Source organism: Perognathus longimembris, chromosome 13, assembly GCF_023159225.1.
Source record: "Perognathus longimembris pacificus isolate PPM17 chromosome 13, ASM2315922v1, whole genome shotgun sequence".
NCBI lineage: Eukaryota > Metazoa > Chordata > Mammalia > Rodentia > Heteromyidae > Perognathus > Perognathus longimembris.
Window position 1 is genome coordinate 21,472,601 of NC_063173.1, and position 14,941 is coordinate 21,487,541.

The following is a 14,941-nucleotide window of genomic DNA, read 5'->3' on the forward strand; positions in this document are numbered from 1 at the left end:
TGTAGTATGGTGCTTGTTAGAACAATAAAGCCTAGACTGTGGTTTAGAATTTGTGGTTTCGAATTGGTAAAGCATGTGCTTAGCATACGCATGGCCATGGCTTCCATCCCTAACACCAAAATTTAAAAAGAATGTGTTTTGACTACAGAATTTTGAGTTTAAGAAATACTTGTTATAAAAATGTTAAAATAAATTTCAATTTAGAAAAAAAGGATACTGCTTACTTGTGCTTCAAGATAGATCCCTGTGATTCCTAACTTTGCTATGTCGTTGTTACTGTTTTTTTTTTTGTTTGTCTTTATTTTTTAAATTTAGACTCATAGAGTCGTTACTGGAAAAGATGCATTACAAAGTCTATTTCTGGCTTCTGATGAAATGTGCCTATGGGTTTTTATGAATTTTAATATGAAATTTATTGCCTGGGATGTGTACAACTTTTTTTGTTGTTTAATTTAATAAAATCTTCCAGATGCAAGTTAACTTCCTTTGCTCAATGTTTATTATTGTTTCACTGCAATGAAATAAGAACTGAAAGCATTGTGATAAGTGAGTTGAAAGGCTTCTAAATCTCGCTTTAGTTCCTTGGGGGTGAGCCCCATTAATGTTCAGCAATCTGATTTTCTTGTTTCCTGTAATGAGACATTCTTGCCACCTCATATTCCATAGCAACAGTAGGCAGCTGCCCTTGGGTCTCCTGCATCCTCCCTGCTCGGTGAGGGTTACAGCATGTGCTGGAGGCTAGAACTCTGGCTGTGGTCATGACAATATGAACAGTTTCTGCCCTAATGTTCCAAATGCAAGAGGATGGAGTCAATATATAATAATACATGGGATTTTTTTTTTTCCTCTCTGAGCAAAACAAAATAGGTTAACTCTTCTTGGTCCTATCTTTCCCTATTTCCTATTGTCCTGAATTTAACAAAATGTACCTTGGATGCAATGGTCATCTGCTCAGATTCTGAGCACAGTCATTACTTTTAATCATGCTGAAAGGCAATGGAGGCCATGTGATTGTCCTCTGTGTCTGTGACTGCATTTCTGCCTCTCAAAGGACAGGGCAGAACACAAATAGCAGATTATTATTATTATTTCAGGCTTATATAAATAAAAGGGTTATTATGCCCGAGTTAGAGGCAAGCAGAACTCTAAACAAATATATTCATGTAGTTCATAAGGATTTGTATGTAGCATCAATAGTCAAAGTAGAAAATAAAAATAAAACAGTACAACTCGATAGGAATGTAATCCTAAATTTTATCCCACAACCAGGTGAAATGAACTTTAAACTACATTTTTCCATATATTACATTTAGAATCCTGAAACTCCAGTGCAGTTACTCTGGAATTGTGTATTGTAGGGTGTGTATTGTAGGGTGCTGTATTGTAGGGTGTGTATTGTAGGGTGTTGTAGCAAATCAATTTATCATGTTACATACATCTTGGCTGATACAAAATCAGCCAAGAGGCTTGTTGATCTAGTTTTATTGGATGTAATGAATTAATTGTTTGGGAAGATCTTATTAGTACTAATGATAGGTATCTTGCTTGTGATACCTAAAGAAGACTAGAAAAGAAAATGATCACATGTAAGGCAAGCAAAAGGAACTAAATGGTGTCTAAAGTGGAGGATCAGTTTGAATTTTATTCTTGCTTCATGAGTGTTAGTACCTGTTAAGCTTATTATGAGAAAAACAGCTCTGTAGTCTATTGCTAATTATGTTTCCTTTCCTATAAAATAGAAATACAGCATTTTCCAATGTAAATATAGACAATGAGGAATCACACAGGATCATACTTAAGCATGTTGCAAATTGGGAATATTTATTAGAATGTTTATGACTTCTCTGCCAAGAATGTGAAGAGTTAGGTTATGATAATTAGGATATTGACAAATCTGAGGTCTAGATATCTCAACTCAGCACATATACCACATTTCAGAAAATCTGCCCAGTGAAACAACATTTAACTGTGATTCAACTCTTGGAAAAAAATATGACTTCAGCGACATTACTGTGAGATCATTTGTATTGAGCAGATTTCGTTTTCACTGTGCATGCAGCAATTAATCCTCAATTATAATCACAGTGTAAATTTTTTTTTTTTTTGCCAGTCCTGGGGTTTGGACCCAGGGCATGCGCACAACTGTCCCTGAGCTTCTTTTTGCTCAAGGCTAGCACTCTACCTCTTGTTTTTTTTTTTTTTTTTTTTTTTTTGGCCAGTCCTGGGCCAACCTGAGGCCAACCTGGGCTTCACAGTGAGACCCTCTCATAAACAAGCCACCAACAAACAAACCACTATTCCAGAGAGAGAGAGAGAGAGAGAGAGAGAAGAGAGAGAGAGAGAGAAAGAGAGAGAGAGAGAGATAGAGAGAGAGAGAGAGAGAGAGAGAGAGAGAGAGAGAGAGAGAGAGAGAGAGAGAGAAATACTACCCAAAGCCCTTGGATATTGTAGCTGTCTTGGCAAGGACATTCTCAAAGTGAACATAGATTCAGAGGATTGTAGCCAATGAATTTCCAGTGACACAAAGTTAATATTTGGCTATGATGTTTTCTTGCCTTACCATACAAGGCCCATTAAAAATGTCTCAACAATGGATATCCTCTTATTGTATTGTATTGTATTGTATTTTGTTTTGCTTTGGTCTCAACATGTTGCACTGGCTGGTGTTAAACTCCACGGTTAAGCATCCTGCTACTGCAGCCTCCTGAGTGCTAGGACAACAGGCATAGTCCACTTCACTCAGCTTAAATAATGGATATCTTTTTTTTTTAAAGTTCATAGATATGCCAGGCATTATTCTGCTTACTTCACATGCACAAACTCATGAAATGTGGTATAATCTTGAACTCATGCATAATTTTCATAAAACCCTATGAAATGGTTATATTTGCATCCATTTCATTGATAAGAAAACTGAGCATAGGGTAACTAAGTAAATTACCTGAGAGATTTGGAACCCAGGCTATCTCTAACCACTATGCTTTATTGCTTCTTTTCACTGAACACATTTTCATATCTTCTCAGAATTGTTTTCATTGGCATGTTGCCATGGACCTATGTTAAGAGGCATAATAAGAAATAGCTCTATGGAACTGATTGTTGCATGTACTGTGGGAAAGTTGATAAGGATGTGGTTCATTATGTCACATGGTGTCCTCCTTAGGTAGATAGATGGGAGAATTGTTTCTAAGATTTCAGTACCAGAAATAGATATCTTTCCCCGGAGTAAGTGGTTTGTTTTTATCTCTTGGACATTGTGAAACTGTAGAAATGATTACATTTCCTACTTTGTGCTAGCTGCTAAAAAGCTCAGCACCAAATTTCCAGCCTATCTTTAGCAATGGTGAACATGGACCTTGTATTACTTATGATATCATCTTATTGTGCTCTACTTTAACTTTAGTCTCCCTTATTTCCTCCAAAACTACTCTTTGCTTTTAAAAGTCCAAACATATAAGCATGTAATTGACAAGTCAGCTATAAAGTATTCAACTTTAAAACAAAATGGCAGGGTTGGGAATATGGCCTAGTGTCAAGAGAGCTCGCCTCATATACATGAAGCCCTAGGTTTGATTCTCCAGTACCACATATCTAGAAAACGGCCAGAAGTGGCGCTGTGGCTCAAGTGGCAGAGTGCTAGCCTTGAGCAAAAAGAAACCAGGGACAGTGCTCAGGCCCTGAGTCCAAGCCCCAGGACTGGCCAAAAAAAACAAAAACAAAAACAAAATGGCAGACCCTTTGCCCATCCTACCCACCCCTGATTTCTCTACACAGCTAAATGTGTTATCACACCTGTAGCTACTACTTCTGGTGCTTGTACATTTTTTTCTCTTTACTTTTTAGTTTTAGATGGTATCTCTGGATTTCATAATATGGAAGTTAGCATTTAGTTTCCTGACATCACCTTCTATAACACATACTCTTCACCTGTTTCCATCTTCCCATTTTATAATCATACTACACCATTTTGATTTATCTGCTTTTAGTATTTATACTTATTAAGCCTAGGAAAATATTGTTCATAGATGAGTTACTTGCTCTTCATGTCATTTCACATCACTTTGTTTTCCTTGAGGCCAATAATTGTCTTTTCCAAACTCCAATGTCCATGCCCAAGCATTATAATCAGTTTTTGTTTTTTTTGTAGACATCTATCTTTAATGTCACTGTGGAGTTCTTCACTATGGTTTCCATCTGTAGTCTGAACTGGCTGCTTTCTATGCCAGCTACTCAGATGGCTAAGAACTCCTTTTCCCATTATTTTGGGAATTCCTTCTCCCTCTTTTTTTATTTGATCTTCTTTATCCTAAGATCTCATATCTTCCTCTTGGTTTACTCATTGGTTTTCATGAAGCTCACCCTGTAATAATTTTCAGAGCAAAAATTCATGGAAGGTAATTTTTTTAAGACCTAGAATGTCAGGAAATGTCTTTAGCATCATACTGTATTACAGTCGGCATATAGACTGTTGGAAATGTTTTCCTCCAAATTATGAAAACATTGCCTTTTGTTCCCTTAGCCTTCAATATTGCTATTTAAGAGTTTGACATTAAGGCTGGGGATATGGCCTAGTGGCAAGAGTGCTTGCCTTGTATACATGAGGCCCTGGGTTCGATTCCCCAGCACCACACATACAGAAAACGGCCAGAAGTGGCGCTGTGGCTCAAGTGGCAGAGTGCTAGCCTTGAGCAAAAAGCCAGGGGCAGTGCTCAGGCCCTGAGTTCAGGGCCCAGGACTGGAAAAAAAAAAAAAAAAAAACCACAGAGAAGAGTTTGACATTAATACCTTCTATAAAATTTGAGGAGAATTTTTTGCAGCTTAACTCAGGGCCTTGCACTTGCTTAATTTTTGTTTTTTAATTTTTGCCTCACCCTTGGCATTTGAGCTACACCTCTAATTCTGCATCTTGTTGGTTATTTTGGAGATAGGAGTTTCAAAGACTTTTCTGTCTGGGCTAGTTTCAAATTTTAATCCTTCAGATCTCAGAGTCCTGAGTAGTGAGAATTATAGGTATGAACCACTAGGGCCTGATTTTTTAAAAACAATTCTTTTATCTGTCAATTTTTTTTGGCCAGTCCTGGGCTTTGAACTCAGGCCCTGAGCACTGTCCCTGGCTTCTTTTTGCTCAAGGCTAGCACTCTGCCACTTGAGCCACAGCGCCACTTCTGGCCATTTTCTGTATATGTGGTGCTGGGGAATCGAACCCAGGGCCTCATGTATACAAGGCAAGCACTCTTGCCACTAGGCCATATCCCCAGCCCTTATCTGTCAATTTTTAAGATCTTGTTTTCCTGAAGTTTTATGATGATGCACTTTCCATTGTAAAGAATGAACTCACCTCTGGGCCCTTTCAATCTCTAAAAATTTTTTTCTATTCATTTATTTTTTTGTTGGTCATGGGGCTTGAACTCAGAGCCTCGACACTGTCCCTGAGGCTCTTTGTGTTCAAGGCTAGGGCTCTACCACTTGAGCCACAGTTCCATTTCTGGTTTTTGAGTGGCTAATTGGAGATAAGAGTCTCTAGGGGACTTTTTTGCCTGGTGTGGCTTTGAACCAAGATCTTCAGAACTCAGCCTCCTGAGTAGCTAGATTAATAGGCTTGAGCCACCAGCACCTGGCCCTTTCAATCTTGAAACACATTTTCTTCAGTTTTGAGGAATTATCCTATGTGTCCTTATTTTAGTAATTCCTTCCTCTTCATTTTCTCTACCCATTTTTTGTTGTTGTTGTTGGTGGAGGTCATGGGCCTTGAGCTCTGGGCTTTGGTGTTGTCACTGAACTCTTTAGCTCAAAGCTAGGGCTCTACCTCTTGAGCCACAGCACCACTTCCTATTTTCTGGTGGTTAATTGGAGATAAGAATCTCAGGGAATTACCGGTCCTGGCTGGCTTTGAACCAGGATCCTCAGATCTCAGTCTCTTGAGTGGCTAGGATTGTAGGCATGAGCTGCTGCCTAGCTTCTCGGCCCAATTTTTCCTAGAACTCCTGATTAAATTATTAGGTCATTTAAACTGAATTGATCTGGTTTTCTTACCCTCCTCCATTTTTTTCTGGGTTATTTTTCTTATTTTTAATTTTTTAATTCCTCTATTGAATTTTAAAATTTTTGTGATCATACTTTTACTTTCTAAAAGTTCTTTTTGCTCTCCTGAGAGTCTCCTCACATCCCTGATTTTTTTTCTGTTTTTTCTTTTATTCTGTTTTGCTTTAAGGTGTATTGTGTTCTTGTTTCACAGATGCAGTATTGTAAGTGCTTACTGTGGCTAGGCAGAGTTTACTAACTGGGGCTTCACAGGTATGTCATAGTCCTTTCAGGAAGGGGAAGAGGGACCTAAAATGGAACAGTAGTTCTTCAGCTATACTATGTTTGGAAGGATTGCTGGACACCTAACCAGTCATTATAAAGACTATCAAAAAATCTTCTCTTTGCTCTCACAACCCATTTTCAGAGGTCCCTCGTGCCTTCATTCAGTTTTCCAGAGTTCTGTGGACTGATATGTCATTATTTCTTTAACTTTCTCTGGCCTGTCCCATGTTGACTGAAGCTGAAATCCCTGTTCAGGAAGCTAGAGTACGAGTGTGGCTTGTTCCCACCAGAATCATGCTGAAACTTGATTACCTTCATGACAGCACTTGGAGCTGACTCCTTTAACAGGTGATAGGTCATTAAAAAGGATTGAAATATTTTTATCAGTTGCTATAAGGCAAATCTGTTCTTTGTGCTTTGTCTCTGTTCCTTGTGGTTTGTCCATTCATCCTTCTACCATGTTTTGATGTTTTTGTTAATCATCACTGCCATACTTTTGATATTTCCAGCCTCCAAAATAATGAACCAAAATAAACTTCTAGTCTTTATAAATCATCCTCCCTCAGGTATTGATTACTGCAAAAGTAAATTAACTGAGACAAGGAGCACAATGAAAGATTGAAGTCAGTTAGAAAAGTGACGCCCATAAAGTCAGTACAGAAGGTAAGCACAAACTTGCTGCAAGTGGAAGAGTATTAAAAAAACTCAAGCTCTGCTCACTTTTTTTCTACACATTTTTATACATTTGTAAAACCCTAAAATAATATGCTAATGAGTATTAGTAATTAATTTTATTGCTATGCCTGGAGGGAGAGGCATGTTTATTATTTGAAGAATGGACCGTCAACTCAGAAATCTGGAGGCTTGGGAAAGGTTGAGAAGTATTTCCAGGCTTTAGGACCAAGGTCAACAACAATGTGAATGGAGATGGTCCAGCTTCATGGATTTTTTTGTTTATTTATATTTTTATTTTTTTAAATTTAGAAGTGCGCAGGAAGGTCTGGTGTCTTAAAGGAGCCACTGGAAAGGGAGTGGGTTGGTTGATAGAAAAACTACCGATTGGAGACATTACATGGTACTACACTAAACACAGTGGACTTTTACAAAACCTGGAGCCCTTCTTACACAGAAAGAATACCTTACACAGAAAGTAATCTCTCTACCTACAGGCATGAGCTCTTTGCTACTCCAGAGGCAAATGCAAGATCAGTCAGACAGTGATCTGCTGCCAACCTTGGCTTCTAGCAAAATTTTGAGAGGGAAAAGTTATGTCTCTAATAACTATTTTTTGCGGGTCCTGGGGCTTGAACTCTGGGCCTGAGCACTGTCCCGGAGGTTTTGTACTCAAGGCTAGCCCTCTACCACTTTAGTCACAGCTCCACTTCTGGCTATTTTTGTAGGTTAGTGGAAAGTCTCATGGACTTTCCTACAGGGGCTGGCTTTGAACCGTGATCCTCAGCTCTCAGCCTCCTGAGTATCTAGGATTATTGGTGTGAGTCACCAGCATCTGGCTTCTATTATCTATTAATAACCTTAAATAAACATATATATATATACACATATGTATATATATAACCTAGCTTCATTTAAGCTTCATTTAAGGTAGATGAACTTCACTTAGAATTGGTGAATAAAAACTGGTGAATAAAAATTTTGCTGAGGAAAAGAAGGCAGGAAAAGGAAGAAAGGAAGGAAGGAATTTAGTTCTCATTTAGAGCTTTGTTCTTCAGAAGCTTAAAAGTGTAAGAAGCCTCAGGTATGAGGCTTCACTATAAAAAAAAGTGTTGAAATCCTAATGGGAAAGCAAGTTGAAGGTGCAGTAGGATCTGGAAGTAACTTTCTAATCATGAGAGAAAGGGGCAGGAAAAGCAGAAACAAGATGGTGACTGCTGGTTAGAGGAATTTAGGTTCCCAGCAAGCTGGGAAGATTCCCACAACTCTCTTAATCTGGAACTCATTTATTTGGCTGTGGGTGGAGGGAGACAAGTGACAGCTCGTGGGCCCAGTGACTTTATGGAAACATGACAGGAGAAAGCTCAGAGTCTGACACAAGCAGAGAGCTGAAGGAAAAAGGAAATGACCATTAGACAGAAACATTCAGTATTTGCCAGGAAAAAAAAGTTCTCTAAAAGGAGAAAAAAATAGTTTCAGTGTTGCTTGTAAGGTTAATGAGGCTTTCTGCACATAGATCACCCAGGAATTCTTAATATTTATATACTGTTATACACATGAAGCTTTGTATAAGTGTTAAATAGATTTTTCTATTAAAAACAAAAGCAAAATGAGTGTTACAGTTGTATGCTAAGTTTCCCAGAAATAGACTCTGAAATGATTATTTGCATGTAGCGAGTTTATTGAATGAGTATCCAGGGATTTAATACCAGAGGAGTAGTGAAGGAAGTAGGAATGGATGGGAGTTGGGCTGTAATGAGATCACAACAAAGGTCTCTCAGCCTATCCTACAGGGAGTGCTGGAGTTGATCTGCTTTGGAGCAAAGAAAACTGGGCCTTCATACCTAGGTATTAGTTGGAGACTGTGAACCTGGGTGAGGTGACTCTTCAACCGAAACTCATTCATTTTCAGTGTTTCTAGAAGGTGAGGGAGTGATTACTACAAAAGGAGAATCAGAGTTGCATGTTGTAGCATCAATTACAGCCACCCTTTTTGCTGCCTCTGTTTACTTTGTATGGAATTGTAGGAATAGCTCTCCAATATCTTGTTTGGACTCTTTCTGGGGAAACTTAGAAGAGGAGGGTGAATTGGGCAACCTAAAATAATGGCTGTTAGTAGTGTTCCTGGTCTGAAGGTCATGACTGATCATCATTTTAGTTTCCTTCAACTTCAGCTCTGCTTATTTAGGTGGTAGTTGGCTGGGATTTTGGTTACCTTCAAGGTTTGACGAAAAGGCTGCGATTTTGTTTCATTTTGGCAAAGGGATTACAAGAGATGCCCCAGTCAATCCAAAGCACTCTAAATTCATGGAGCCCAGAGTTTCAGGGTCCCTGTGAGTAATGATAAGGAGAGCCTAGGGCCACTTATACTACTTTACCCTTGAATCCCAGAACTGTGCTTAGACCTACTGAAAACATAGAAATTTTAGTTGTAGGGTCTATATACTGCATGCTGTAAGATGTCCTTCTATCTTTACAGGATATCACAGAAAGTGGCACTTTGGTTGGAACTTTGAAAAGCCATTTTGTAACTCTATCATGCTGACAATTCCTTATACAGAAGCTGCATTATATACAAACAGTGGGTACCATGCCCATGTGGCCTTTCTCACTACTATGCTGGGAAGTGCATTCCCAGGCCCAGTAAAAATATTATGGGAAGTGGTGCTGTGGTTCAAGTGGTAAAGCACTAGCCTTGAGCTGAAAAGCTCAGAAACAGTGCCCAGACACAGACATGATCAAACAAACAAACAAAATATATATGTATATATTATGTAAGTTTGTGATCTGATGTGAGGGCTGGGGCCCTCAGAGAAGGAACGGTTAACCCATACCTAGAATATGTATTAATCCTGTCAAAATGAACCACTGCTCCTTCCAGTGTAATCACGTGTCCGCCAGGTGGCTGGCTAGTCTCCTGGAAGAACTAGAAGAAAGGTGTCAGTATTTTCTGGTGGCCAAGTAGGCAGAGGGAGGAGTCACTCCCAGCAAGAAAGGCTCCTGTGTTGAGATGATCCATGAGAGGTTTCCTTCCTTGAGTCTGACCTCATACCCTGTCCCCCGTCATTAAACAGTTATTGGAAGGGGCTATGCCCAAGAAGAGGGACATGATTGAGTTTGGGCAAAGGAGTTTTCTTCAGTGTAGGCAACTCTTTTTTTTTTTTTTTTTTTTTTTTTTTTTTGCCAGTCCTGGGGCTTGGACTCAGGGCCTGAGCACTGTCCCTGGTTTGTTTTTGCCCAAGGCTAGCACTCTGCCACTGGAGCAACAGCGCCACTTCTGGCTGTTTTCTATATATGTGGTGCTGAGGAATCGAACCCAGGGCTTCATGTGTACAAGGCAAGCACTTTTGCCACTAGGCCATATTCCCAGCCCCAGTGTAGGCAACTCTTGGAAAGACACTTTTAAGTACCCCAATTCTGAAGGGATAATACAGGCAATATACCACAGTATTCACTGTTATTCACAATAACAAACAGGCATTTTTGTTCTAGATTTCAACAACCTTAGACATTTTGGAGTGGAAATGGCTTAGGTGAGGGTGGATAATCATGAGATATTTAACTATGCCCCATAATTGATTATCTGAGAAAATATATCAGAAACTTGTATATGTTATGATTTTATGTATAACTAACCTACAAGTCTCAATCTCAGCACACCTTTCTAAACATTTTGAAGAATGCCTTTACTCACAAGATTGTACTTGCTTTCTTTAAAAATCTTTATTATTGTACAGATATCCTATTTGCATAGTTCTAATTAATAAGTATATCCATGTGTTTATTTTCACTTTCTACCAATACATACTAGATGAATGCTCTATCCCTGAGCTACTGTTATCTTATTTTCTGTTAGGAAAAGTACATTATTGTATTGCCTTTCATATTTTATTAGATATCTTCCACATTATGATAATTTATTTAAATTTCTTATCTTCAAATAAAATAGATGGTAGTTTTCTTGTTAAAATGCTCTTAATTTATTGTGGCATATAGAATAAAGTGTGGCTTTATCTTTTTCTTTCTTATTTCTGCCTATGGAATAGGTATAAAATTGGTTTTAAAGTTGGTTTGTGACAACAGACTTACTCAAATGAACATACAAACATAAATTATAGAAGGGAAATTTAACAGATATTAGCCCTAAGTAGTTGATGAACTTAATATTTTTGTTTTCATTTATCTATGTCTACCATCAACACAAATTAGTCACCTCATTGTTTAGAAAGTGAGAGGCTTTTGTTTTTCCTTTTGGTGCTTGAGTTTAAGCTTAGGGCCTGGCACTTTTTTTGGCAGATTCTCCACATCTTGCTTTCATGATTTCTTTCACTTTTTCCCCCCAGAACTTCTTGGAATGCAATCATCTTATTTATGCTTTGGGCATAACTTGGATCAGAGGTGTGAGCTGCCTAACCTAGCCTTTTATTAATTGAGATGAAGTCTTGTGAACTTTTCTTTTTTGGCTGTGCTGGTCTTAAGCCATCATTCTGCTCTTAGCCTTCTGTATACCCGTGATTATGGGTTTGAGCCATCTCACCCAGCAGGAGAAATTTTAATCAAAAGGAAGAAAGTAATAACACGACCTGTTAAACAAAAAAAAATAAGGGGTATTCAGAGTAATATGCCATATCAGAGCAAATACAGACAAAGGGAATTTGTTCCCATGTCCATTTCTGTGACTATTCATGACCACTGTCCAAATCTTTGTTTAAGCACAGCTTTCTGTAGCTGCTCCCTGGCATTTCTGAAATGCTCTCTCTGTACTCGTCTGTCTCAGTCCTGTCCCTGGAATCTCTCCCCATGATTGCAACTGCTTCTGCCTTTAGCTTTTGACCTCATTGGTTTCCACAGTAACTACTGGTCATTGATTTCTTTCTGTATTTTTCCTGTTAGACTTTCCTTTTTTTTTTTTTTTTTTTGCTTGTTTGGGTATCTTTCTTCTAATCTCTATAGTTTTTCTTTACTTATCAACCCTAAAATAAGGGCAATGCTGAAGCTCACAATGTCAGGGCTTAAAGATAAAAACAGAAACCACTTTAGAATAGTTATGCAGAAAGGATTTATACAGGGAGCTTGTTACACAACTCTTGGAAAGCTGGAAAAACAAAAAGGGGAAGCTAGGGAAATCAGAGGTTTCTATTCAGAGGGCTATTACTGCCTGCAAGACTGGGAGAACAAAAAGCTCCTTCCAGAGTTGCCTTTACTTCAAGCTGAATGTGCTAGGTAGGTGGGATGTGGGGTAAGGAGTCACTCGGATGTTCAGAAAGGGCCCATGACAGGCTCTTGTGGTTTGTTTGTTTGCTGGTACTGGGATTAAATTCAGGGCATCACATTCACTCAGTTGGCCCTCTACCACTTAATTCATGCCTTTACTCCAGTATTTTCCTGGTGACTTGGAGATAGACTCTTGTAGACTTTTCTGTCCAGGATGGCTTAAAATTGTGATTCAGTGAATCTCAGCCTCCTGGAGTAGTTAGAATTACAGACATGAGCCACCAGTGCCCAGTGGGGGAGGTTCTTGAGTCATGATGTGCTTTGCCTTGGTTCACAGTTTCAGAGCAGTGAGATCCAATTCTTTGCCTCTGTCCTCAGATAAGATGAAATAGCTTATTATTGTCTTAGAATCTGCCTTTTTACTTAAGGCACCTTGAAGGAGGTCTCTGTGTCTTGCAAACCAAAAACCCTCCCCAAGATACTACCCTGGCCTCTGAGTGGGTTTTAGCCTACACCTCCTCCTCAATGTTTCTTTTACCATGCTAATTCAGGAAAGCTTCTCAATTTTAATTGAATTTTGATCATTAAGGCCTTATAACATCGCAATGTTTTAAAATCCATGTAAATGTTCTGTTGCATTGTCTTTTTCCTCATGCAACACTAACAAATATATTTTGACTCAAATATGTTTGATTCACTTACCTTTTATAATCATTTTGCCATTTTCTTGAAACTCTAGTATCACATGAAACACTTGAATTAAATGGGAAACATTATGCAATCTAGTATGATTTTATTTATACTGCCAGTATGGTTTCAGAGTTTTCTTGATTTTTGTTAACGTCACATTAAACTGTTGAATAGGACTTTAGAGCCTCCATTTTAAAGGGGATTGCTTTTTATTCTTTTGCTTCTGACTGTTGATTGTAACAACTATTTAAAAATTTGTTTGTATTTCCTAGTGACCACTGAGGAAATGGGGAATTGTCCAGTGTGAGGAAGGGTGCCTAGCAGAGATGGATTTTCATGGCTTGTTTACTTTCACATGTTTGTGTCTCTTGTGGAAAATGTTTGAGTAGTGCCTGGCCCCTGTGAGCCAGGCAGGCAGTATGCAGTTATCATTTTCCTCTGTGAATACGCCAAGTTAATTGACCTGTGCAGAAACTAAATCTATGTCCTTAAGTCCTCTAAAGGCACCAACAGCAGAGACCTTTGCTTTCAACAGCTCTCATTTCAAACAATTAGAGGTGCCTGGGTTGCTTTGAGAGCTATTGGTTTCTATGATATTAAAGACTGAAATGACTATTTGAGGATTGATTGTAGGTTCTCAAGCAGTGGATTATGGGTTGTTCTGACTAATGTCATAAAATGTACTGTGCCTTTGAAATTACCTAAGTAGTACATGCTCACTGTAGGAAAATGAGAAGATGCAGATAAGCTTAAAAAAAGGAGTACCCACTTACAGATAATCATTGCTAGAATTTTTGTGTCTTTTCTTCCAATGATTCTCTTTGTGGGATGTGTAGAATTATACAAATAAAATATTTAATATATTTTCTAGTTTGTAAGGTATGCTTTTCCACATTTTAGCATTTCTGAAATTGAAATGAAGTCTTACAACCAATGATTAGACATACTAAAGGAGTTTTCATTTCCCTTAAAATAACTACCATTAAATGTAGTCCTTGGTATTTTAATGCTAGTGTGTGTGTGTGTGTCTCTCTCTCTCTCTCTCTCTGTGTGTGTGTGTGTGTGTGTGTGTCTGTGTGAGTCTGTGTACTGTTATAGAACCTGGGCACTGTCCCTTAGATTTCCACTCAATGCTAGCACTCTGAGTCCCTTCTGGCTTCGTGGTTAATTGGAGGTAAGAGTCTCATGGGCTTTCCTTCCTGGGCTGGCTTTGTATCATAATCCTCAAATCTCAGCCTCCTGAATAGCTAGGGTTACAGGTGTGCTTCACCAATAAACTGGCTAAAATTGGCATTTCTTTTTGTTTTTTGAGGTTCTGTAGATCAAATTCAGGGCCTTATGCATGCTGAGCAACTTGTATATCATTGAGCCACATCCCTAGCTTGGGAGAGTTTTAATTACTCTTTTTTTTTGGATAACTATAAAGTGACATGTAATGATAAGACATGATATCTTATATCCTTTACCAAGTTTTTCCCAATATCTTGTAGAATCACAATGTAGTATCACAATCAGTATATTGACATTGTTTGGAACATTTTCATTGTTACAAGGACCTTCCTGTTGGCCTTTTACAATCATGTCCCCTTCTTCTCATTAGCTACTTGGATAGTCTTCTACCTTGAAAACCATTCATTTGTTCTCCAGTTTTATAATTTTATTGTCTCAAGAGTATACTATGAATCAAATAGTGCAGTGTGTAGATTTCTGGAATTTTGAAACTAGGCATAATTCTCACATCCATATTTTACATGTACCTGTAATATGTTCTTGTTGTTATTAAAATTTTATGATATTGATATACCAAACTTTTTAAAATCATTCATAGAAATATATCTGGATTACTTCCAGTTTTTAATATTACAAACAAAGCTGTTGCAAACATTTATGTACACATTTTTATGTGAATATAAGTTTTCATTTCTCTCAGGAGTCCAACTGCTGTTATATATAACTCTGAAAATCAGTTTGGAAGTTTATAACACAGTACCCTGATAGAACATAAACTTCACAAAGAGTTATCCAACTGTTTGATTCCTTGGTATAGCTGAAGACTATG